Source organism: Dasypus novemcinctus, chromosome 22, assembly GCF_030445035.2.
Source record: "Dasypus novemcinctus isolate mDasNov1 chromosome 22, mDasNov1.1.hap2, whole genome shotgun sequence".
Classification (NCBI taxonomy): domain Eukaryota; kingdom Metazoa; phylum Chordata; class Mammalia; order Cingulata; family Dasypodidae; genus Dasypus; species Dasypus novemcinctus.
The window spans coordinates 59,521,196-59,545,336 of record NC_080694.1 but is presented as its reverse complement, the minus strand read 5'-3'; the positions used below and the strand labels follow the sequence as shown (position 1 = coordinate 59,545,336).

Genomic DNA, 24,141 nt, shown 5'->3' with positions numbered 1-24,141 from the left:
TTCAGTATGAATTTTTAAGTTCTCATCTGACAGTTTTCTTATTTGATCTCAGAGTGTGAATAGGACAGATAATATTACCAAACTGTGCATTTTACAGGAAAGATGCCAAGACGGCGAGACACTGGGTGCTTGGTGGAGGCTGCGTGCAGCAGCCGAGGTGGGGCTGGTGCTCAGGCCCTGGATTCCTACCCCCCCCATTCTCTTTCCTGCCAAAAGCCCTTCAAGCACCAATTGCTGCCACGTGGCAGCCTCCTGCCTTTGAGGTGGTTCTTCTCATAATTCACAGGATATAGAACAATTTCCACCCATTCCGCAGTTCCCCACTTTCAGTCCTGTATTCCACGGGGTGATTTTGTGTCCTTATTTAATTATTTATTTATGTTTTATTTATTTTATTATCTATTTTTTAAGATAATAGGTCACACAAAATATCACATTAAAAAATATGAGGGTTCCCATAGATCCCATTCCCCACACCCCCTACTCCTCCCACATCAACAACTTCTTTCATTACTGTGGCACATTCATTGCATTTGATGAGTCCATTTTGGAGCACTGCTGCACCACATGGACCATAGTTTACATTGCAGTTCACACTCTCCCCCAGTCCATTCAGTGGACTATGGCAGGATATATAATGTTCTGCACCTGTCCCTGCAATATCATTCTGGACAATGCGGAGTTCCAAAAATGCCTCCATGTGACACTTCTTTTTCCCTCTCCCTGCTCTCAGCAACTCCCATGGCCACTGTCTCCACATCAATGATATAATTTCTTCATTGTTAGAGTCACAATAATTCTATAGTAGAATACGAGTAAGTTCAATCTCATCCATAATTTATTCCTCCATCGTGTGGACCCTGGTATGGCAGGGTCCACTCCACCACTAAATCGAGAGGGAGCTTAGATCGCACATGCCTGATGGATGGGATTCTCCTGCTTGCAGCTGTAAACTCTTGGTTCCCTGGTGTGGTGGTTGACCATCTTCATCTCCTTGTTAGCTGACCTGGGTAGGTCCAATGAACAGGAGAGTGGGTGTTGCAACTCTGCTGTGGCTCAGGTCCCAGCTGGCACATGCACAGTCCAGAGATTCAAGTGTCCTGGACATACACCAACTCTAGCACACCTCAATTTTTATGGAGACTCTCCAGGTTTCTTGGATTCCCAACCACCCTGTGCAAGAAAATGGAGCAGAACTGAAGCCACTGTCCAGCAGGGCCATGTGGTAGGCAGGAGCCCAATTGTTTGAGCCACATCCACTTCCCTATTTTTAACTTTCAATGCAGCATTTCTCAAGCTGGCTCCCATGTTCCTCAGGGATGTGATGATATAGACTAAGGTGTGTTCTGGACATTCATTTTTGCCTAACCAAGTTTCTTTGTAAATCTGCACAGCTTCCCTCGACTTTATCTGCATTAAAGGCAGCTGGCACTCTAGTTTTTCCTACTTCTGCTCCCTCTGAACATTCCCTGGCATGTGCCACCCCTCTGGTTGACCACATCCCCTGTTGTGCCCCAGACACATCAGGTGGTTTCTTGCTTCTAAGCCCATTTCCTCTGCCAGGTCAACACACCTGGCTATCCAGTGTTTGTTGCATTCTTTCTGCTGGGGCTGAACCTCTCTTTTTCTCACCTTGATCATGTCTCTGAGCCTGAGTTGAGCTTAGGAAGCGAGTCATGCTGTGAGAGCACCACAGCTGTGACTGGGGACTGCTATCCACTAACCTCATCACCACATCCTTCTCTCACATCTCAGATGGCGACCCAACCTCCCACCTCAGAGGGAAAATTGAAGAGGAGGGCCTCAGCTTCCAGCCCTGCCACCTGCACCTGCCCCTTCTCATCTGTTCCCTTGACTCCATGAAGAAGCTGTCCTTTCTCCTGACCGAGGGTCATCCTTCACCCTTGTCCTGCACCCCACGCTCTCAGCTTCCCTCCGGGCTTCTCTGTTCAGCCCATTCATTCATTCTTTCATCCAACAAGGCTCCTTGAGCACCAACCACCTGCAAGTCACTGTTGTGGACACTGGAGACCCAGAAGCAACAGAACAGGAAGTCCCCATTCCCAGGGGTGGGAGTAGATGGAGAACAAACACAGTTGATCCTCATATTTGCAAATTTGCCTGCTTACTAAAGTTTATTTGTAATCCCCAAATCAATACCCACAGCACTGCCACAGTTATTCACAGATGGGCAAAGTGGCAAAGAACTTGAGTCTCCTGAAATGCAAATGCCCAGCTGAGGTTGACAAGGCAATGCCCTGCCTTCCTGTTTCAGCTCTCAGACATAAACAAGGGACCTTTCCACAGTATATTTAGTGCCTCGTGTTTCATGTTTTTGTGCTCTTTGGGGAGGGTTTCACTGTTTAAAATGGCCCCCAAGAGTAGTGCTGAAGTGCTGTCCAGTGTTTCTAAGTGGAAGAAGGCTGTGCTGTGCCCTTCAGAGAAAAGACTGTGTTAGGTAAGTGTATTTAGGCAGCCAAAGGGGTGCTGATGCAAAGTACCAGAAATTGGTTGGTTTTTATAAAGGGTATTTATTTGGGGTAGGAGCTTACAGTTATCAGGCCACAAGACATAAGTTGCTTCTCTCACCAAAGTCTATTTCCACGTGTTGGTGCAAGATGGCTGCCAACATCTATGAGGGTTCAAGCTTCCCAGGTTCCTCTGGGCTCAGCTCCTCTGTTTTCTCCACACGGTCAGCTGCAGGGTATGAGACTCTCCAGACTTTCCTCTCTCCAAAAGGTCAGCTGTAGACTATCAGGTGAATGCCTCTGTCTCTCTCCCTGGGGTTTCTTCCATGTCTAAGGAGCCATCTCTGTTCCCGTGTTCTTCTCCTGGCTCAGGTCCTCTCTTCCCGGGGCTTGCTTCTCTTTCCTCTGCATGCTGACTTCCTGGGGTGCCAGCTTAAGACTTCAGCATCAAACTCCAACATCAGGAACCCTCAACTCTCTTCTTCACCATGCCTTTTAACTGTGGGTGGGGACTCAATGCCCTGATGATGTGGCTCAATCAAAGCCCTAATCATAACTTAATCATGCACAGGTACAGACCAGATTACAAACATAATCTAATATCTATTTTTGGAATTCATAACTGTCAAATTTCTAAACTGTGCTAGATGTCAAGTCCATTATCTGGGGCTCCTTGGAGAGGTGACTCTTCTTTGTGTGCTTTACTTAGGATCATCCAGGGTTGTCTGTGTTCAAAAACAAAGCTAATGTTTGCACATGAGCTTCCTAATGGTCTTACTCTGGGGAATACTGGAGACCCCCACTGCTAGGAGGCATCTGCCATTCTTCTCCTTATGGAGCAAGGACATGGAGGTCAGAGGTCGGTGTCCCTGAATTTTCCATCAGTATTTCCTGTCTCTGCTTTCTCCCCTTGAGATTCCTTAATTATTTTAGCCAGTTTCTCTCTGGGATAACAACAGAGGAACTCTTCAGACAAGCTCTGTAGGGTCGTAGCTGTCCCTTCTCGGCTGCCTGTACCTCTGAACCTGGGAAGGGCTGGGAAAGAAATGTCTGCTGCTCTGAGAGCAGGAGGTGAGAGGGGCTCAGCCTCCATGCCTGGCTACAGGGGCTCAAGGGTTGTTGTCCCCGGGGCCAGCTTCTGCCCTGGAGGTGGAGCTGGGAGCAAGTCCAGGCACCGATGGCCTCAGTGGCCAATGGTCAGAGGCAGAAGAAAGCAGGAGAGGCCCCAAGAAGGAGGCCTGGGGGATGTTGACAGCTGGGAAGAAGCCAACAAAAGCTGGCCCTAAACCCGAAGTCCTCCTCCTTGCATCTTAAAACAGCTGGAGTGGAAATTACCCCCCAATATCCTCCAAGACAGGCCTCACAGAGCCACAGGTTTTAAAGATGTATACTGAAAAAATAAAATATGTCTGGAATCTACTTTAAAAAGTAAATCCCATGGCGAGTAGTACAGAAGAGATGAAATAAGATTGATTTCAGGTGGTGACGTGTTCAAGCTTGGCAATGTATATTCATTATTATCTCTTCCTTTGTATATGATTGAAAAATTCCATAATAAAATATTTCAAAAATTTAAAAAATTAATGTAAACATGGAAAAAAAAAAGAGCCACAGGGGAGCTCAGACACTGTTACAAGGATGAGATGGTCTTTATTTCCTGAAATCGCAGAGTCCCTGGGAGCAAGGGTGGCCAACCAGGAGCCAGCCCCTCCGTGCTGTCATCTGTCACAGCATTTCATCGAAGCCACTCTGTTAGTAGTTGGTATTAGTAGTTGTTTGTGTCTCTCTTCTCCACTAGACTAGGCCGCTAGAAGGTAAGGACTGTTTGTTTGTCTTTTTTTTTTTTATTTTTGTTTTATTTTATTTACTTTGTAATAATATTACATTAAAAATATATATATATGAGGTCCCATTGAACCCTACCTCCCCTACCCCACCTCTCCCCCCCCTCAGCAACACTCCCTCCCATCATCATAACACAGCCATTGCATTTGGCAAGTATATCTTTGGGCACCCCCGCACCCCATGGTCAACGGTTCACACCATGGCCCACACTCTCCCCCATTCCATCCAGTGGGCCCTGTGAGGATTTACAATGTCCGGTGATTGCCCCTGAAGCACCATCCAGGGCAGCTCCATGTCCCAAAGACGCCTCCACCTCTCATCTCTTCCTGTCTTTCTCCATACCCATCAGCCATCATGTCCACTTTTCTCAATCCAATGCCACCTTTTCTATGTGGACATCGGATTGGTTGTGTCCATTGCACCTCTATGTCAAGAGGAGGCTCAGATTCCACCTGGATGCTGGATGCAATCCTCCCACTTTCAGTTGTAATCACTCTAGGCTCCATGGTGTGATGGTTGTCCTTCTTCAACTGCATCTTAGCTGAGTGTGGTGAGCCCAATAAGTCAGATTGTAGGTGCTGGAGTCTGTTGAGGCTCAGGACCTGGCTATCACATTGTCAGTCCAGAGATTCAAATCCCCTAAATATATCTTAAACCCCGACACTAACTGCACCTCCAGCACATTAGCATGAAAGTCTTATGAAGAGAGATCCCATCTGAGTCCAGATTCGTCACACATAAACACCAGTTCCAAAGAGGGGCCATCTGACCTGGTAGTTAACCCCATCGGCCATGACCATAACTCCCATGGGTCTCTTTAGCCCTCGAAGGAACTGATATCTGGGGGTTGTATCTGCTTTATCTGTCTCTCTGACTCTGCTCAGTTGTGCATAAGGGCAATCCTTCTGACAGCCTCCAGACTCTTTTTTAGAGACTCGTAGCCATATAAACTCATTTCTCCTTTCCATTTCCCCCTTACATTAGGTCAAACAGCATTTTAAAGTCATGTTATTTTATGTAGACAGGGATATTCCGCTGATCCTCATTGAACCTTCCGTATGAGGTCATTTTCCAGTTGCGTCATCTGTCTTTGTGCTCTCATTGCCTGGCACAGGCCGTCCCTGCTCAGAGTTGGTGCTCAATAAATGTGTGTAGATGAAGGGTTGGGGACAGTCCTGTGGTAGCCTCTGGCCACCCCTGCAGCTGCTGGGGGTCGTGCAGAGGGCAGGAGGCGTGGGCTGTGGCCGAAGGTGCAGGATCCCTGGTCTAGTCAAGGCCTGTCTTTTACAGATTTTCCCAGAGGCACAAAGCTCAGAAGAGTCATGCGGGGGAAACTGGTTCCTTCTCCAGGGGCCACATCAGGAGGACATGTCCCAGCCTCCACCAGTTCTCAGGGATGAGTTAAACCTTTCCAGGCCTGGCCCATGGAAACCTCCTGTACAATGTCGCCCCCCTGCCATCTGCATCTGCTGCCCTAGGAGATCTGTGTGGTTCTCTCCCCTCCCCCAAATGATCTGCCTTGAACTCTGAAGAGAAAAAGACATAAACTTTTATGATGCTTCCTTCAGGAGATTTTGGTGTTGTTCCTTACAGCGAAACAACAGGCTGTTTCTGTGAAAACAATGAGACAGTTCTTTTGTGGACTAGATGGTGAGGATTGACAGGGGGTTCAACAGGGTCCCCACCCTCGAGGAGCCCTCAAGGAGCTCAGTGTGATGGAGAAGGAAAGAAAGAAGCAAATCATGCTGGAGTCACAGAGAAGGTCTAGAAAATCTTGCTAATTCTTCTTTCCAAAAGCCTTCAAATTGAGTTTTTATTCTCCATCTCATTGACTTGAGAGAATGCTTTGTAATGGATTACTTTCCTCTTTTAATAGCCTACACATACTTATGTGAGAGTCATTCTCTGAAGCTCAAACCCACTGGCAGGTCTTCGGCAGGCCTATTCCACAGAGCCGAGCCCCTGTGTGGCAACAGGACTCCCCGCCTTGCAGGGCAGTAACTCAGTCTAACACTTGCTGCGCTAGCTCAGCATCTGGTTACCTCGAAGGGAAGGCAATGCGTAACTTAAAGAAATAAAGGACAGAAAGAGAAAGACACGAGAGAGGAAATAAAGATGGGACCAGGGGACTCCCAGCTTCTTAAACTGAGAGCGCCAACCCTAGTTGGAATATCGTAGTTCTTTGGGAACTAACAAGCAGCTGTTTGTTATTCACAATAATAAGGAATGGGTGCAACATTTACAGTAATAAGGAACAGGTTGTACAAAGTTCAAATGCCTCCTCACACACACATTTTTTCATGCTGACCAGACGGTGTTCCATCTAGTCAAGGCTGGTGTTCCTAAGCCCACAGTTTTTCCTGCGTTATGGAAACATTTCAACTTCAAACCATGTTCCTACTATTTTCCCACAACAAACAATCGCCATGTCTCTAATTTTCCAACTCTACTTTTCTGTTTTTCATCAAAGTTCAGTGCCCAGCCTCATTTTGCCAAATCCAATGGTTAATTGTCAGTTCCCACCTTATTCAAACTCACAGCCTCCCCTGAAATAATTGAATGTTTCCTCCGTTTTCATTGTTGTTAAAAGATTTATTTTATTTTTCTCTCCCCAATCCCTTGTTGTTTGCACTTGCTGTGTCTGTTGTCTTTCTTGTTTCTTTAGGAGGCACCAGGAAATGAACCCAGGATGTCTGATGTGACAGGGAGATGGTTAATTGCTTGAGCCATCTCCTTTTGCTGCTCTGTTGTGTCACTCATTATGTTTTTCTTCTTGTGTCTCTTGTTGCATCAGCTTGCTGCACCTGCCCAGCACTCCAGCTCACTGTCTTTTTAAGGAGGCACCAGGAACTGAACCCCAGACCTCCCATGTGGTAGGTGGGAGATCAGTCGCTTGAGCCATATTCTCTTCTCTACTCTTTTTTTTTTAAAATCTATCCAAAAGCATTTATTAGGGGTTTTGCTTACACGGAGGGCTGCAACCACCTGACAATGGACAATGAGACCAGTAAATTCACACCAATAGGTCCACACCTATGGCTGACACTCTACAGGTACTACATAGTTCAGGGACAAAGGTGGCTAATGCCAGGGCTTGTATGTCAGTTATGGGAAAACCTCAGTATGTGCTTTTTTCAAAACAAGATGTGCTTGACACAGGCAATGTGTACGTTTATAGCAGTCAAAGCTGGTCTAGGGAGTCATGGTGTATTAGTCAGCCAAAGGGGAGCTGATGCAAAATACCAGAAATTGTTGGGTTTTTATAAAGGGTATTTAGTTGGGGTAGGAGCTTACAGATACCAGGTCATAATGCATAAGTTACTTCCCTCATCAAAGTCTATTTTCACCTGTTGGAGCAAGATGGCTGCTGATGGCTGTGAGGGTTCAGGCTTCCTGGGTTCTTCTCTTCCCAGGGCTTGCTTCTTCCTGGGCTCAGGTTCCTCTCTTCCTGGGGCTTGCTTCTCTTTCCTCTGTGAGCTGATTTCCCAGGGCTCTAGGATAAGGCCTAAGCATCAAACTCCGACATCAAAACTTTAACATCAAAAACCCTCAACTCTGTCCTTTGCCATGCCTTTTAACTGTGAGTCCCTACCCACCAAGGGATAGGAACACAGTGCCCTAATGACTGGCTCAATCAAAGTTCTAATCATAACTTAATCATGCCCAGGTACAGATCAGATAACAAACATAACCCAATATTTATTTTTGGAATTCATAACTATGTCAAACTGCTACACATGAGAAGGGATGCCTGAGGAGGGGTCAGGGGCAAGGTCAACTCTCCCTCAGGTCCCTCCTCTTCTTCATACCATTTTTTTGTTGGGTTCTGGGATGCCACCCTCTCCCCGTGTTCTTCTCCTTCTGCTGGTCAACTTTTCTTAGTCTCGTTTGCTGGTTGCCCCTTTTCCAATCTCTGAATGTTGGAGGGTCCTGAGAGTTCAGTACCTTAAGCCTCTGCTTTTTTCTATCTGCACACTCTCCCTAAGGAAACCCTTCCCATCCCTTGATTTATAATGCCCTGTTTGCATACATAGCTCCCAAGTGTCCAGCTCCAGAGTCTTCCTGGTCCCCAGATCCATGCATTCAATTGCCTATGTGACACCAGTCCAAAGCAGAATTCTTAATCTCTAGAAATTCCATACTATTCATCCAGGTTCTTAGGCCAAAGACTCTGGAAAGACCTATCAAAAAGACCATCAGCAGATCTTTTTCAACTCTCCCTTCAAAGTATAACCCAAATCCAGCAGCCAATCTTCAGAGTCTCCATCAAATCCACCATGACATCTTGCCTGGACTCCTGCTGTAGCATCCTCACTGGCTCCCTTACTTCCCCTCTTGCCTCCCCATAGTCTGTCCTCAACACAGCAGCAGCCAAAGTCCTACCTTTTAAAACCAAAACTCATGATATCATTGCTGAGCCCAAAAGTCCCCCATGGTTTCCATCACACTCACAATAAATCCAAAGTCATGGCCATGCCCTGGAAGAGCTTCCATGATGGGGTCATGGCTTGTCATTCAGACCACTTCTCCCACTCCCACTGCCCCTCCAGCCACCTAGCCCTCCTTCCAGTGCCTCAGTCTCCATCTTTCCCTCCTTGGGACCTTTGCATCCACCCCAACGCCTACCTGGAACAGGGGAAACTCTGGGTCTTTACATGCTGATTCTGTCCCATCCATTGCCTTGACTTAAATGCCACCTTCCCTGACCTCCCTCCCATTACAAGTCTTCCCCATTCATTCTCTGTGTCTGCACCCCATTAGCCTTCTCCATAGCGTAGCACTTGAAAGGCATTTAGAACCTATGCATTGCATAAATGAGGCAATAACAGCAGAGAAGTAATAAATCACAGAGGATTATTTGAACCAGGGCAATGACAGGGGCATAGAAGATGGATTTGAGGACCCTTTAGAAGTAAGAACCAGCAGAATTTGCTGATTTTTGTGGGATAAAAAAGGAGGAGTCCTGGATAAATGAAATCATTACTTGGGCAGTTGTGTAGATAATGGTGCTGTTAAGAACGATACCAGAGAAAGAAGAAACATGTATTGGAGAGGTGGGGAGTGTGTTGAATCTACCTGGTCTGAGCTGCCTGTGAGCCAACCCCGTGGGACACATTTAGAGGTAGGTGGGCCTGGAGCTTGGGAAAGAAGCCTTGAGCTAGGAACGTGGGCATGCTCTGCATGTGGGCTGCCCAAGGAGCACATGTAGAGTGAGAGGTAGACCAAGGAACCCCTGGGAACACCACATTTAGGCATGGACAAGGAAGAGTCAACATCCCTGGAGTAAGAATTAATCAACTATGTGACCTTGAGCAGGTTACCTGAAATTTCTGGGGCTCTTTTGTGGATTATAAGAATGAAGGACTAGAGTAGTTCTGTTCCAAAATTAATTATCAGGGAGAAAAGCGTGGCCTACTGGTTAAGAGAGCAGGGTCTGGGGCCAGACTCCCTGCCTGTGTGATTTGGAGCAAAGCTTTGGGGATTACTTTCCTCCACTGTAAATGGGCATAACAACAGCACCTTCCTTCTAGGCTGCTGCACCAGTAACTGGGGAGCCACATGGAAAGCCTTGGACCAATGTCTGGCACATGATAGTAGCTGCTCAGTAAACTATTTAAAAAGCCAGTCTACAAGATTTTATTTATTCCTCCTTTCTAGAGTCTTCCATGGGGGAACCAATGATGAAGTGGTACTTCTGCTCCGAGTGGAGAGGAAGTTAGGTGATCAGTCTCCAAATCTCCTCTAAGAAGCACATAACCCTTTTGAGACTGAACGTCCATTGAATGGACTTGTACCCTTAAGCTTAATACAGAAAATATTCAGGAGGAGGGAAAAACCCTAGAGAAAATGGGGAGGAAGGGCTTAGGAAGAAAAAATAAGGAAGGGCTAAATGTCTGGAAAAGGCAAAGGCACAGGTGCTCACCGGCTGGGGCAGCATGAACTCTCGATTCTCTGGGATCTCCCTGGGCCACCCCGCCAGGACACTACTTAGAAGCAAGAGGGATGGGCACTAAGAGCTTTCCTCAGGGGGCTTGGGCCTGAGACTGTGGAGAGCAGCCAACAGGCTTGGGCTGCTCTCCAATCTGCAACAACAACAATTACACAGAGGTGTCTGCTCTTTGGCTGGAGCCACAAGAAACAAGGGCTTCATGGCCCTTTCTGCATCCTTGGTGTCCTCTTCACTCACTTGCAGCCTTGTCGGGTTGCATTGCCACCCCCCAAGAGTAGACTCCAGGGAGAGGGAGGCCAGAGGAAATGGGCTCTTCGGTTTTCCCTTCTTGATTCCCAAACATAGCTTGGGACCACATCCGTCCTTCTCCTCCAAACTGGGTGGCATCTGTCCCTCAGCAGCCGATGGTACTCATATATGCAGACACGTGTGGAGCCAGCATGTGGGGCACAGCCCTGGACAGGACAGAAGTGGTCAGGGTCTACCTCTCGCCTCCTGTGCCCCTGATCTGCTCACTCTCATGTCCACGTGCTCAAGTCTGTCATCTCTTGCCTCTTTCCCAAGACCTGGTGCAGTGCCCTTCACAGCCAGTGCCTGGAGATCTGCCTTTTCCATCTGCTCAGCCCAGCAGGGAGCATGCATTCCTCATGGTGGTGATGTCACCTCTTGCAACATCAGGACTCTGAGGGATGCAAGGTTTCTTCATGGCTTTATCTGTGCAGCACCCAGATTGTTCCAGGCACTATGGCTTACAGGTCCCTGCTCACCACTCTCCTCTACCTCCATATATTGTTCTCCACAACTTGCTAGGCATGGAATATGGAGCAGGGTAATTCAACCAATGTCCCTGCTTCTGCGTCTGTAAGGTGGGCAGGAGACCAGCACCTGCTCCAGAAGGTGTGTGGGGAGAACCAAGCACAGCTTCTGCACATATTAACCCTCAGTGAATGTGCTGGCTGTGGAGCTGGGGTTTTCCCCATGGGTGAAGGGGAAACCTGGCAAGTTTGGCATGAGAATACGTGCACACTGGAACTAGCAATGGGGCAGGAAAGAGGGGAGCAGGGGAGCGTTTAGATTGTGCTCTCTGGCATGGTACCCCCGGTGGTACTCGATGATGAGACAGATGGTGGGAGGCAGGGGCCAGGTGGACAACTATTGTGACACTCCAGGAAAGAAATGACGAGGGAATGAAGCTAGGCCCCGGCCTTGGGGATGGGAAGAGGAGGGAACTCGAATACTAACCTTGAACCTACCATGTGGTTGACACTGCTCTAGGGCCTCACCTGTAATAACACAGCACACAGCACAAAACGAGGAGGTAGAGGTGCCTATTTAACCGATTTAGGCCAGAACTGGGTCTGGAGAGGTTAAAGACCTCATCCAGGGCCACACAAAGGGTTACTGGCTGAGCTGGAACTCGAGCCCAGGCAGTCTCCTTTCAGAGTCTCCCTTCTAACCACCAAGTGGCACTGCTTTAAGGGAAGTGTAAGCAGCAGCACTGGGCTATTAGCCTGAAGTGGAGGCTACTGGAAGGGAAGAGCAAGAGTAGTTGGAAGGGACTGTTCAGTGGCTCATTCATTGGGACAGGGTTTGCAGGTTAGTTTTGGGGACACTGTCTCTGAGGCCTCTAATGGGAAATCATCCCGTGGGCATTTCGGGGAGTTTAGGGAGTGGACGGCTGGGGTCAGAAACCCAGGGCTGGAGGCAGTTTACAGCCCTGAAAGTGCACTGGGCCCCAAGGAAGAGCATGGTGTGAGGAGAGAGCTTGTGCCTGGGGCTCGGGGCACACCCAGAAGGGCGAGACTTAAAGGAGCCCCTGGAAAGAACCAAGGGGCCCTGGAGATTGAGCGGGGGAGCCCTCCTTAGGGAGGCCAATGAAGAGAGCACAGAGAAGGGTGCTACCCCGTGCTGGGAGGCAGGGACGCGGTTCATGTGTGTAAAGGCAGGGGTCAGTCGTCACGGCAGACAGGGGAGCAGAGGAAGGTCCTACCAGTGTAAGGAAAGGAAGGAATTCTGCCAACAGCCTGAGCGCCCTTGGCCAGGGCGTCTTGCCCAGGTGGGACCACAGCCTGTGGCCTTGTTGAGAGAGGTGTAATTATTTACATATGAAAAGGCCAGGACTCAGTAATAATTTGGGGAAGGAAAAAGGAATTTATTTAAGGTCGGCCAGGCTTGGAGCTTTACATTCAATATCTGTACCCCAAACAAGATTTTCAGGTTCCTTTTATACAGAGGAAGAGTTAAATGGTCTTTTGTTTCAGTGCTTAATAAGTTTGATTTAACACATATTTCTCACATTTTCGGTAAGCTTTTAGCCTGGCTTCATACATTCCAGGTCGGCTTTTAGCACATTTGGTTTGCACTTTCCCTGAATATTTAAAGTTCATAGAGTTTGCATTGCTAAACTGTTTTTCTGGGACTGGAATTGTTGTCATGGTCACCAAGGGCAGGGCTGCAGCTCTCACTGTCCCACACGCACAGCTCAGGACACACACAGCTCAGGTGATCTATTAAGATATGAACAGTGCCCCACCCATAGCCTATATCCGACACCCTGACCATAGCCTGAGCCTGAATAGGACCCAGCTGAGCTCTACCCAGTCTTGAAACTGAGATGACCAACGGGCCCTGTGTAAGCCACTGGGCTGCAGCCCAGTAACAAGAGGTAACAGAGGCAGAGGGGGCGTGCAAGGGACCAGTGGGGATGACAAAGAGACTGAAGGCCCACTGAATAATTATGGAGTGTAACTCAAGTAACCATTATTCACATCAATAGAACAGGGCCTTCTCCCATCCCTTCTCAGTCACAGCCCCTTTCCTCCCATCTCAAAGGTAAACTCTGTCCTGACTTCTAAAGAGATATTCCCTTGTTTTTCTCTATAGATGTTCCCCAAAAATGTCTCTCTTTGAAAATATGTAGTTTAGTTTGCCTGTTTTTGAATTTTGTTTACATGGAGTCACACAGTATATTTTCTATCTGGCCTCTTTCACCCTCCATTGTGTATTTGAGATTTATTAGTGTGCTTGTGTGTAGCTGTAGTTTCTTGATTTTTATTGCTGCTTAATGTTCCATTGTGCAACTGTGCCACAGTGTATTCATCCATCTGTGCTTGAGGATCTTTTAAGTTGGTTCCAGCTTTGTGTTACTGTAAAAAATGATGCTAAGAATATTCCTTTATAAGTCCCATGGCACCCAGGTCAGCATGTTTTCATTGGGTACAGAGCTATACCTCACTGTCTGGGAAGAAGTGTTCATCTAACCATGTGCCCCGGTGAACTGAACATTTTTGGTAGGCATCACTAAAAAGGTACTTTTTATAGTATATACATACTTTTTATAGTGGTTGTTGCTACACACACTTTTAAGAGCATTATAGCGCAAACCACAATCAGAACCAATCAGATCTAACACCAGCAATTATCCCTTACTCCATAGCCAACATCTAACAAATAGCTTGACTTCCAGTAGGTACATTGCAAAGTTGTTAAATGAATGAGTGAAAAACATGAATGGCTGATATCAAAATTTTAGTGAGGGAAAAATTTGTCTTTGGGATTCCTCTATCATAGACACTCCTGAATTCAATCAGCAAATACTTAACAAGTGTCTCTATATTTGAGGCATTCTTCTAGAAACCTGTGAGCAAAGTGCAGGAAATCCCCTGCCCACATTGAGCTTGCATCTGGAGGGAGCACAGAGTGATAAGTGAAATAATTAGGTAAAATTCATAATATGGCAGATGGTGATGGGTTCTATAGAAAAAATAAAGCAGGGAACAGGGGTAGGGAGTGCTGGGCAGGTAGGACACTGTAATTATAAATAGGATGGTCAAGACCCCAATGGCTTCACTGGAAAGGTGGAATTGAACAAAGACCTAGAAGGAAGTGAGGGAGTGAGCTGTGCACCGACTCAGTGGGCAGTGGAGGTTTGGGGAGGGTGTGCCTTTCCCAGAAGGTCCCATCTTTGTTATTCAGAAGGGCATCCTTGCTCCTGACTGATACAGAATGGAGGAGGGTTTCTGGGCCTTGCCCCTGTCTTTGATTTTTTTTCCTAAGGTTTATTTATTTATTTATTTATTTATTTCTCTCCCCTTACCCCGCTCACCCCCCACAGGTCCCCAGTTGTCTGTTCTCTGTGTCCATTCTGTGTGTTTTCTTCTGTGACTGCTTCTATCCTTATCAGCATCACCGGAAATCTTTGTTTCTTTTTGTTGAGTCATCTTGTGTCAGCTCTCCGTATATGTGGTGCCGTTCCTTGACAGTGTGCACTTTCTTTCCTGCTGGGTGGCTCTCATTTCAGGGCACACTTCTTGCACGTGGTTGCACCTGTCTTTGTAGCAGGTTGAGTCAAGTGTGGTATGGACCTTCTATTCTCTTCTTGCAAACATAACTGCTCTGTCATGCCCATGGTGAATTGGGTAGTTGTAGAAAGTTTTGTGTTTTTGTTCAGTTGGTTGATTGTTTGGCTGGTTTTGCCCCTAAGTCTATTGTCTCTTGCTTGCCCTCATTGAACCCTATTGAATGTTGGGTAGAACCATTTTTTTTCTCATTTGTTATTTTGCTTTTTATTCCATTGCAGAGTTTCTGTGTGAGCCATTAAATATCCAACTAGGTTTTTCTCTCTATTTCTTAGAAAAAAATGGCCTGAGCAGCAAGAACTGTTAAGTGATTGCTTTGATCTCCTGTCTTGCTGTGATTTGCTGGGCTAGGCTTGAAAAAGGAACTACTCAGCAGAGGTTTGGATGACCAGGACCATGTTTTTGCAGCCCTTCAAGACCTGTTATTCACTTTTATTGAAGATCCTTTTAAAGATAGAACATAGTTAGGAAGAGTCTGGGTTCACAAGACTTTTTTCAGCTAATTTTTAGTTAATTAAATTGTTATAGTCTGGGTTTTGTTTTTTTAATTTTTTATTAGAGCAATTGTAGGTTTATAGAAAAATCATGGAGAAAATAGAGCTCCCATATTCCTAGTCGCCCCCGTTCACACATACACACAGGTTTCCTATGACTTACACTTTGCATTAGTGTAGTACCTTTGTTCCAATTGATGAAACAATATTATTATCATTCTACTAGTAAATATAGTGCATAGTTTACATTAGGGTTCACTCTTTGTGTTGTACCATATTATGAGATTTTATATTTTTATTCTATTAACACAAATTTGACCTAAAAGTTCCCCTTTTAACCACTTTCAAGCATACAATTCAGGAGTGTTAATTGCATGTATACTGTTATACTACCATCGTCACCATCCTTTACCAAAATTTTTCCATCATCCCAAACAGAAACTCTACCAATTAAGCATTAACTGCCCATTCCCCACTCCCACCTGGGAACCTGGTAACCTGTATTCTAGTTTCTGATGCTGTGAATTAGCACATTCTAATTATTTCATGTAAATAAGCTCTTACAATACTTGTCCTTTCTGTCTGGCTCATTTTAGGCAACATGATGTCTTCAGGGTTCATCTGAGCTGCATCATGTACAGAGCTTCTTTCCTCTTTGCAGGGCTGGAAAATCCCATTGTCTGAATATACCCCATTTTGCTTAGGGATTCTTAGGGTTTTTGAGGATGTTGTTCTGATGACAGTCTTCGAGGAGGCAGTATTTTATTTTTAGGACCCCAGGACATCCAGATCTTTCTAGTAGGTGGGTGTAGTGGAGGACAATAAGAAAACTGCCTAACTGAGCCTCTGGTGGACACACGTCTCTGCACTGGGCTAAGTGTTGGCTCAGCAGGCCAGCTCTGTCCATTCTCCTGAAAGAACAGCCGCAGATAGCTGCGGTGCTGTGAAGCCCTGAGCCAGGACATAGAGTGGGGTCTTCCGGTCAGAAAGGCTCTCAGGGTTCTGCTGGCCAGGCAGCTTTCAGTACTTATATTATTCTAGAGCTTGAGGAAGCCAAGGCTACTGAGAAGTTTTCCCAGGAGCAGAAAGTGAAATGCATTTTCAGGTCTGAGTGGACATACCCAACCCGAAGTGAGAAAATTAGAGCCCCTGATGGAATGAACCAGGCAAAAAGCCCATATCAGGAAGCAGAGAAATGCTTGGAAGTGTGATGGAGAAAGACTGCCATGCAGTGCTAGTCCCTGACCTTGGCGATCTCACAGCTTCTTTGGCATTTTGCTCTCCTGGGATTGTCCTGGCCTCAGGGTTCTTGCTTCCTTCCCTTCTTCCTTCCTTTCTTTCTCCCTGTCTCCTCTGTTCCACCCTGCCTCCTTCCTTCCTTCCTCCCCTTCTTCCTCTGCAGAGGTGAGGCACATGGGTGCCATGCGATCCAGGTTCAATGGAGCCACCGCCTGGCTCTCCCTCCTCCCTTTGGCTCTCCCTCCTCCCCTTGGCTCTCACCCTTAGAGTGGAGCTTCCTGAACACCCCTGCCTTTTCAGCTGAGCCCCTGTCTCCCTTCCCAGGTCTGGGCTCCAAGCCCCTCGTGGAAATTAAGGGCCAGGAGGATGGGGGCATCCAGCTGAATTGCACCTCTGCCGGCTATTAACGGAAGCCCCGCGCGGTGTGGAGGGATCGCTACGGCGAGGTCGTGCCTGCCCTGGAGGAGGCTTACACTCCTGATGCCGACGGCCTCTTCCCCATCGCCTTGGCCGTGATCATCAGAGACAACTCTGTGAGAAACATGTTCTGCTCCATCAACAACACCCGACTCAGCCGGGCGGTGGAAGAGGGAATATTCATTCCAGGTGAGCTCCCTGCTCTCTGGTGACTCATCATGGGGAGCCAGGACCCTCAGGAAACAGGCTGGAGCCCTGAGAGGGGGTGGGGTTTGGTCCTGAACCCCAAAGAGCTCAAGACTGCAGCCTGAGCGGAGACTGCTCCCTTTGTCAGAAGGGGAAATCAAGTATTCTAAAAACCCATGAGAGGTGCCTCTTCACTGCGGGTAAATCTGACAATTTTTCCCCTGACAGTCCTTGTCCTGTGACAATTTTTTAAGATTTAAGAACGATTGTAATAAATGGTGGTTGGTATGGGTGGGTGCTGAATCCTCAAGGATTTCCCAAGGGACAGAGCTGGGGAAAGTCCCTATCTGCAGACACTCAGAAATTCATTCAACAAATACTTAGAAAGCATCTCTTATGCTCAAGGCCTTGTTCTAGAAACTGAGGATAAACCAGAGCTCCCTGCAATCACAGAATTCCTATTTTAGAGAGTGGCAGAGAGCAATAAATTTAATAATATAAAATGTTTATTATACCCGAAGGTGATAAGTACTATTGGAAAAGTAAAATGGAGGAGGAGATAGGGGCCCCCAGGGAAGTGGGGGCATTTTAATTATAGATTGGATGGTCAGGAAAGAACACGTTCTCCCTGCTCCGTGAGCACAGACTGTGGAAGTGAAGGGCAGAAGCAGGAGGGCATCGCACTACTGCAGGCAAGACGTGACGGTGGCTTGTCCAGGGGTGGTGGCTGTGGGGATGTGTCAGCACTGCTCAGCTCTTATTCCCATGGCCCCATCCCTTAGTGAGTCCGGGTATTTCTGCTTTTCTGGCTCCTACACCCCAGAGCTGGCCATCATTGTGGGGTGAGCCAGTGAAGGCCACGAGTCTCTTTCTCTTTCTGGGGGAGAAGCCAGCAGACCGGGGAACCAAGGGTGCTCTTTAGACGTGCCCTGAGGGCTGTGCTCACCCACGGCTCTGGCTAAGCAGCCTTCCCGGCTCCCCTTGCAGAATCCTTCATGCCCAGCACATCGCCCTGGATGGTGGCTCTGGCCGTCATCCTGCCCACCCTGATCCTCCTCATGGCCGGGGGCGTCTGTCTCGTGAAGAAACTCCAAAAGGAAAAAAAGGTTCTGGCAGTGGAAAAAGAGGTTCTGGCAGTGGAGAAAGAGGTTGAAAGTGAAGAAAAAGAAATTGCCTGGAAGGAACTGTGGGAAGAACACGCTACAAAAGAGGAAGAACGTCAAACAAAAGGTAAACATTAAGAGGGTGGTTCACAGCCATAGAGGATGCAGTTCAGACAGGCAGGAGCACAGGGACAGAGAAGTCAGCAAAGAGAGGCAGCGTCATGGGCTTGGCACTGTCACATCCCAGTAATTAACTCACGGGGACTGACTTTCTACATTCTGCAAATGCTGCCTTCATTCTTTGGCCGCAGGCAACACTGCTGTGTTGTGAATGAGCATTGATAATTTCAGCCTCCTGGTCATCGTCCTTCCTGGACGCTTGCCAACTCCTTAGGCATGGGGCGTGGGTGCGGGTGGGGGGCTGTTCCTAAAAGGCCCGTCCTCCATCATTTATACAAACCTAAGTCTCCTGGTTCTTCTACTGAGGGCATCCATTTATTTGTTTCCTTTTCAGAGCAACTTCAAGAGGAATTGCTTAAGTTTAGCATTTTCTGAACCACTCCCTGCAGATTGCCTTCTGCTTTGTTAGGCATTGTCTTCTGATGTCCCCCTCTGTCCCTTTACAGGGTGGAGAAGAACCCTCCTACACGCAGGTGAGCACCTCTGACCTTCCCTCAGATCCTCCCACCCACCAGCCATCAGCACACGTTAAAGGGGATCCAAGACAGGCTGGGGGGCCACAGAGAGCAGTTCCCATCCGTAGCAGTCAGGGTTCTCCAGAGAAATAGAAACACATACATTAAGAGATCTATTATAGGAACTGGCTCATGTGACTGCAAGGTCTGGTAAGTCCAAATTCCATAGGACAGACCAGGAGCTGGAAATTCCAACAAAGGTGATTATGGAATCTGGGCAGTCCCTACACTATTGTGCAGCCCTTAGGTAGAAACTCCAGTAAAGCTGAAGTTGAATCCCCAAGGGAAGCTGGTTGTCTAAAGTAGAGGCAGAAATTCATCTTTCAGATTTCTGAAATCCTCAGTTCTGATGTTTAAGACTTCCAACTGATTGGATGAGGAGATGCCCCACATTTCTGAGGCCAGTCTCCTTTGTTGATTGTAGATGCAATCAGCTATAGATGCAATCAACTGATTATAGGTGCAAATCCATCTCTGATACACCCTCACAGTAACAATCAGGTCAGTTCTTGTTTGACCAAACAACTGGACACGTTACCCTAACCAAGCTGACACATGAAATTAACTCTCACACCACCCAGTGCTGGATCCCAGCTCTGATGCTGAGGAATTCCATCAGCTCTCAATCTACCTTACAGTTTACTTTTGACAGCCATTTCTTTTTTACAATAGTTTAATCCTTGTTTACCAGAGGTATGCCATATCTGTTTCTGTAGTCATTGCCCTTTGGCTCAGGGATTAATCTGAAAGAAGACAGCACTGGCTTAGCTGTTTCTAACCCAGAAGGTGGTATAGTCTGAGCACGGTTGAAGAGCCAGGTTGGGGGAAGGCAATAAGCTTCCTCACACCCCTCTCAAGGATATATAATTATTGGCCAGGAATGCCTTCCTGCTCCCAGGAGAACTTGGGATACTCTGCAGAGAGACCGTGAGGGGACAGAGAAGAGAACTTCCCATCACTACCCCTGCCTCCTGCCAGGGGCATTTCTTGTTTCATGATTTTATACTTTCTGCCCATAAGCATCTCCGAATCCAGGTTTTGCCAGTTACCAGGACACTTCAGCCTTTCGCCTTTAGCACTTCAGCCTTTTCCCTTTAGCTAAGTGAATTTCAAAACAAAGCCCTGAGGCGTGTCACCATGGAGAAAAGAGAGAATCATTTTAACACAGTAGAGACCTGGCAGCACAGGTAATAAACGCAGACTAAGACGTCTGTGGAATGCCAGGAGTCCAATGCATTTCCTACTCCCAGAGGAGACACAGCTGGGGTCCTTGCACCCAGGCTGTTAGAGCAAAACTAAAGGGTGATATCCCCCCACATCTCGGGCAGCCGAGGGGGGGTGGAAATGTTTGTCTTCCTTGAACCTCTAGAGGGTGCCCTTGTCAGTCACTGGAATCACTTGTGATGGGGTCACATAGCGATGGTGCCCAGGGGACCCGTGAAGACACCAGTCAGGGCTTTGGGACATGGGCTGGAACTGCTCTGCAGGTGTGGGGAGGGGGATGTGTAAACGGGCTTCACTGCCTCATGGGAGGGATGTGGCCTCTTTTCTGGCTTAAGCCCAGCTGGAAGATTTCCAACTAGAGAGGGTCCCGTGGACCATGTGTCCTGACTAGAAAAGGGGACAGACCCAAGAATGCTGAGAGGAACTGCGGGCCCTGATTTGGGCTCATTTGGTAAATGTTCTGAGCTGCTTAGAGTACGGGTACCCTTCCCCAAAGGCAATGCCCTGCACCCAGAGGTATAAGTGCAGCTGGAGTAGTTCCATGAGGCGCAGAGGGCTGTCACGTGGGGGTGCCCCACCAATTTTTGGGGGCCTCTGGGAGGACCAGGAGGGACATGGTTTCCGGGGGTCCCCAGGCCCCCACCCCGGTAACGCTGAGACTCCCCCACAGCCACGTAGTCCTGGACGCAGCCACGGCACACCCCGAGCTCTTCCTGTCCGAGGACCACAGGAGCTGTTCCGGGGCACCCGCCGGCAGGAGGCCCCCAACAACCCCGAGAGGTTCGACCTCTGGCCGTGCGTCCTGGGCCTGGAGCGCTTCAGCTCCGGGCGGCACTACTGGGAGGTGGAGGTGGAGGACGTGATGGCGTGGGCCGTGGGCGTGTGCGGGGCCGACCTGCCCAGGAAGGGCGAGGTGGCGGCGGGCGGCGGCGTCTGGGCCCTGGAGCTGTTCGGGGGCCACTACCGCCCGCTGGCCGCCCCCGCGCTCCTGCTGCCGCTGCGCGAGCGGCTCGGCCGCGTGGGCGTCTTCCTGGACTACGAGGCGGGCGACGTGTCCTTCTACCACATGCGGGACCGCTCGCACATCTACACGTGCCCGCGCTCGGCCTTCGCGGGGCCGCTGCGGCCCTTCTTCCTCCTGGTGTCCCATGACAGCCCCCTCGCCTTGTGCCCCGCGTTCGTGGGGTCGCAGGGGGTGACGGTGCCCGAGGCCGGCCTGGTGCTGCACGGAGCGGGAGCCTGCCGTGGACGCTAGGGCCACTGCCTCGGACTCTCTGGACTCCGGTGGTACCACACCTCTGGCCACACGGGTCCCTCTCACTGGTGGCATCAGGGAACCCCGCCTGGGTGGCCCTCTGACACCCACGCCAGGCCCCTGCCGCAACCGCCCCCTCATCTGGCAGTTGCTTTCCCGTGGCAGGGGCCACTTGCAGGGAGGCTGGTGCTGCCACGTGGGAAAGGCAAGGGGGACAGTGCGTGGAGGTGCCTGCGGGAACCCACTGCTTTCTCATCAGGGTGAGGCGTTCAGCGCGGTGAAGCTCGAGTGCGCACTGGTGCCGTGGACTGTGGATGCGAGGGGAGGGCTGGAGCAGCAGGCCCCAGGGGAGGGGCCACCAGGGAGCCAGAGAGCCGGGAGGGGCCATGGCTGTGAGGGTGGTCACACTGTGGTCCTTGGAGCTGGTGGCCCATCCCCACCCAGCTCCAGATTTCCAGACCACACAGTAGAGCTTCCCAGGCCTAGAGCTGGGGGGAGAAGGATGAAGGCGGCGCCCACGTGTGGATCTGGCCTGGTTCAGGGTCCCTGTAGCACACCAGGGGCCAGCCTCAGCCTTCAGGCGTGGCTTCAGGTCAAGGCCCCAGCTAAGGTGAGTTACTGAGCCAAGCTGGCCACAGGGTCCACGCTTGGTGGAGAGGGCAGCAGTTTCAAGCTTTTATTTTTTAAAGGAGGTACCTGGGATTGAACCCAGGACCTTGTAGGTGGTCAACCACTGAGTTACATGTTTTCCCCAGTTTCAAGCATTTGAAACTTAAAATTGTTGTGGACTCCAAAGAGTTTTTGTGCGTTTGTGGTATGTCTGTCAATATTACTGTTTGAATCTGAGAAAGTTTGAAAGATGTATTAATTTATATTAAGATAATAATAAAACAATTACAAGTTAATAAAAACATTTTTATGAAAATAACTTATTTCCAAAGCAAACTAAATTTTAATTTGAAGTGTGGCAAAGCTACGATCTATGTTAATAGAAAAGACTGGATTCTCATACTTGCTTCTGCATTCCATCTGTGATGATATCAGGTCATGTAGGCTCTAGAAAACTTCACTGCATGCATATGAGAAAATGAAAACGGCTAATAATGTCTTAGTATCATTACAGAAATAGTTTTGACCTTGTTTCTCCCGAAACACATATCAGGGAGTCCCATGTGTCCCCAGACCATATTTTGAGAATTGAGATAAAGGATCCTGGAATTGAACTGGACAGGTAACATGATGGCTTCAATGGCGATGCTAGGATTTCAGATAATTTAGGATCCAACTTTAAAATTGGGTAGGAAAAACATTTTTTAAAAGTCCAAAATTTCAGCAGTGCAATCACAAATGGACACAGTCTTGAAAGAATTGGGATCATATGCAAATAGTTGATTTGTTAAGATGGCAGACGATGGGTTGTTTATGGGTTGTGTGATTTGGCTTATTGTTGGCAGGACAATAATATTATTTGAACTGTTCTAACTAAAGACACTTAGACCCAGCAGTAATTGTTCCATCTCCTTGAAAAAGCCTCCTTGCACCACTTCCAACCAAAGGGATCTGTCCTGTCTCCAGAGCTCCCCAGTCTAGAGCACCGGTCACACTGTTCCCACTGGCTGCAGGAGCGCCCCGCCCTTCTGCCCACAGCTCCTGCCCTATCCAAAGGCCACCTCAAGTGTAAGCTCCTCCTTTAGGAGATGTTCCAGGGCTGTGTTTCCCAAGATGGCTTCTTCTGTATTTTTTGCTGAAGTGTGTGAAGTTCTTTTTATTTTTTAGGAGGTACTGGGAATTGAATGGGGAACCTTGTACATAGGAAGTAGTCACTCAACCACTGAGGTGCACCCACTCCACCAAGTTCCAATTTTTTTTTTATTTAATTTTTCCCACACCAGTGTTTCTCCCCTGCCATAGTTGAACTCCTCTGTGATCCAAAACTTATTAAAAAATGGAGGCTAATATATTGCCAAATGCAATTAGTAGGAAAATGAAATAGTAATGATAGGTTTCAAGATTAGAAATAGAATACACACTATTTTAGAAAAACTGAAATAAAGTAAAAATTAATTTGGGGTATTAAAAATAAAAAATATAAAACTTTGGCATTTGGCCTTTCATAACTGTAATAGATGTTGCCCTGTATGTACAGTGCAAGGCCATCTCCTCCATTCCTTCCTCAGTGTCTACATCCTTTTTTTTTTTTAATTTAAAATTTTGTCTTCAAAAAAGTTTTAGATCACAGTAAAGTCACATATACAATATAGGGGACTCCCATAAATCTGACATCAAACCCTTTTGCTCATTCTCCACCAATGATCTTTTTACAAGTTCCTATTATATTTGCCACAACTGATGTACATATAGAAACATAGCTACTAACCTTGGTTCTTTTTTGGTTTACAGATGTTTATATTTTAGACTATATAGTTTACTAAATTTTTACTTACATTATGGTTTACATTTTACACTATACACTTTTATAAATTTTTGGTGAATTTTAACATGTCCTGTATCCATCATGCACGATCTTATGGAACACCTCCATTGCCACCCAGTTACCCCACTTCCATCTCTTCTATTCCTCTCTCCCTCTTCCCTCAGGGCCCACAATGACAACCAAGCTTCACTGCTTGAAGGACCAGATTCATAGATACTTGCCACAATGCTGAGAGCTTGACATACTAGATTGTCCTCCTGCATTGGGAGCCACCAACACTCTCGAGAGACACCCTTCCCTCTGTTTGAGAACATCAGGCCTCCCCAGGATGGAGGTACACCTTCCCACTAATTATATGGGTCTCCACCCCATGATATAACACAGTACGACAAGGTGAGCACTCACACACTCCCTAGAAGCCTGCCCCTGTGCCAGATGCCCCCCATCACCATCTTAAACAAAAAACCCTTCCT

At 47.8% G+C, this 24,141-nt stretch overlaps 1 pseudogene; it reads left to right on the top strand.

Moving 5' to 3' along the window:
• The window catches only part of LOC101425396 (butyrophilin subfamily 2 member A2-like), a 33,164-nt pseudogene extending 11,930 nt beyond the window's left edge, over positions 1 to 21,234 (top strand).
• Positions 21,235 to 24,141: the final 2,907 nt, after the last annotated feature.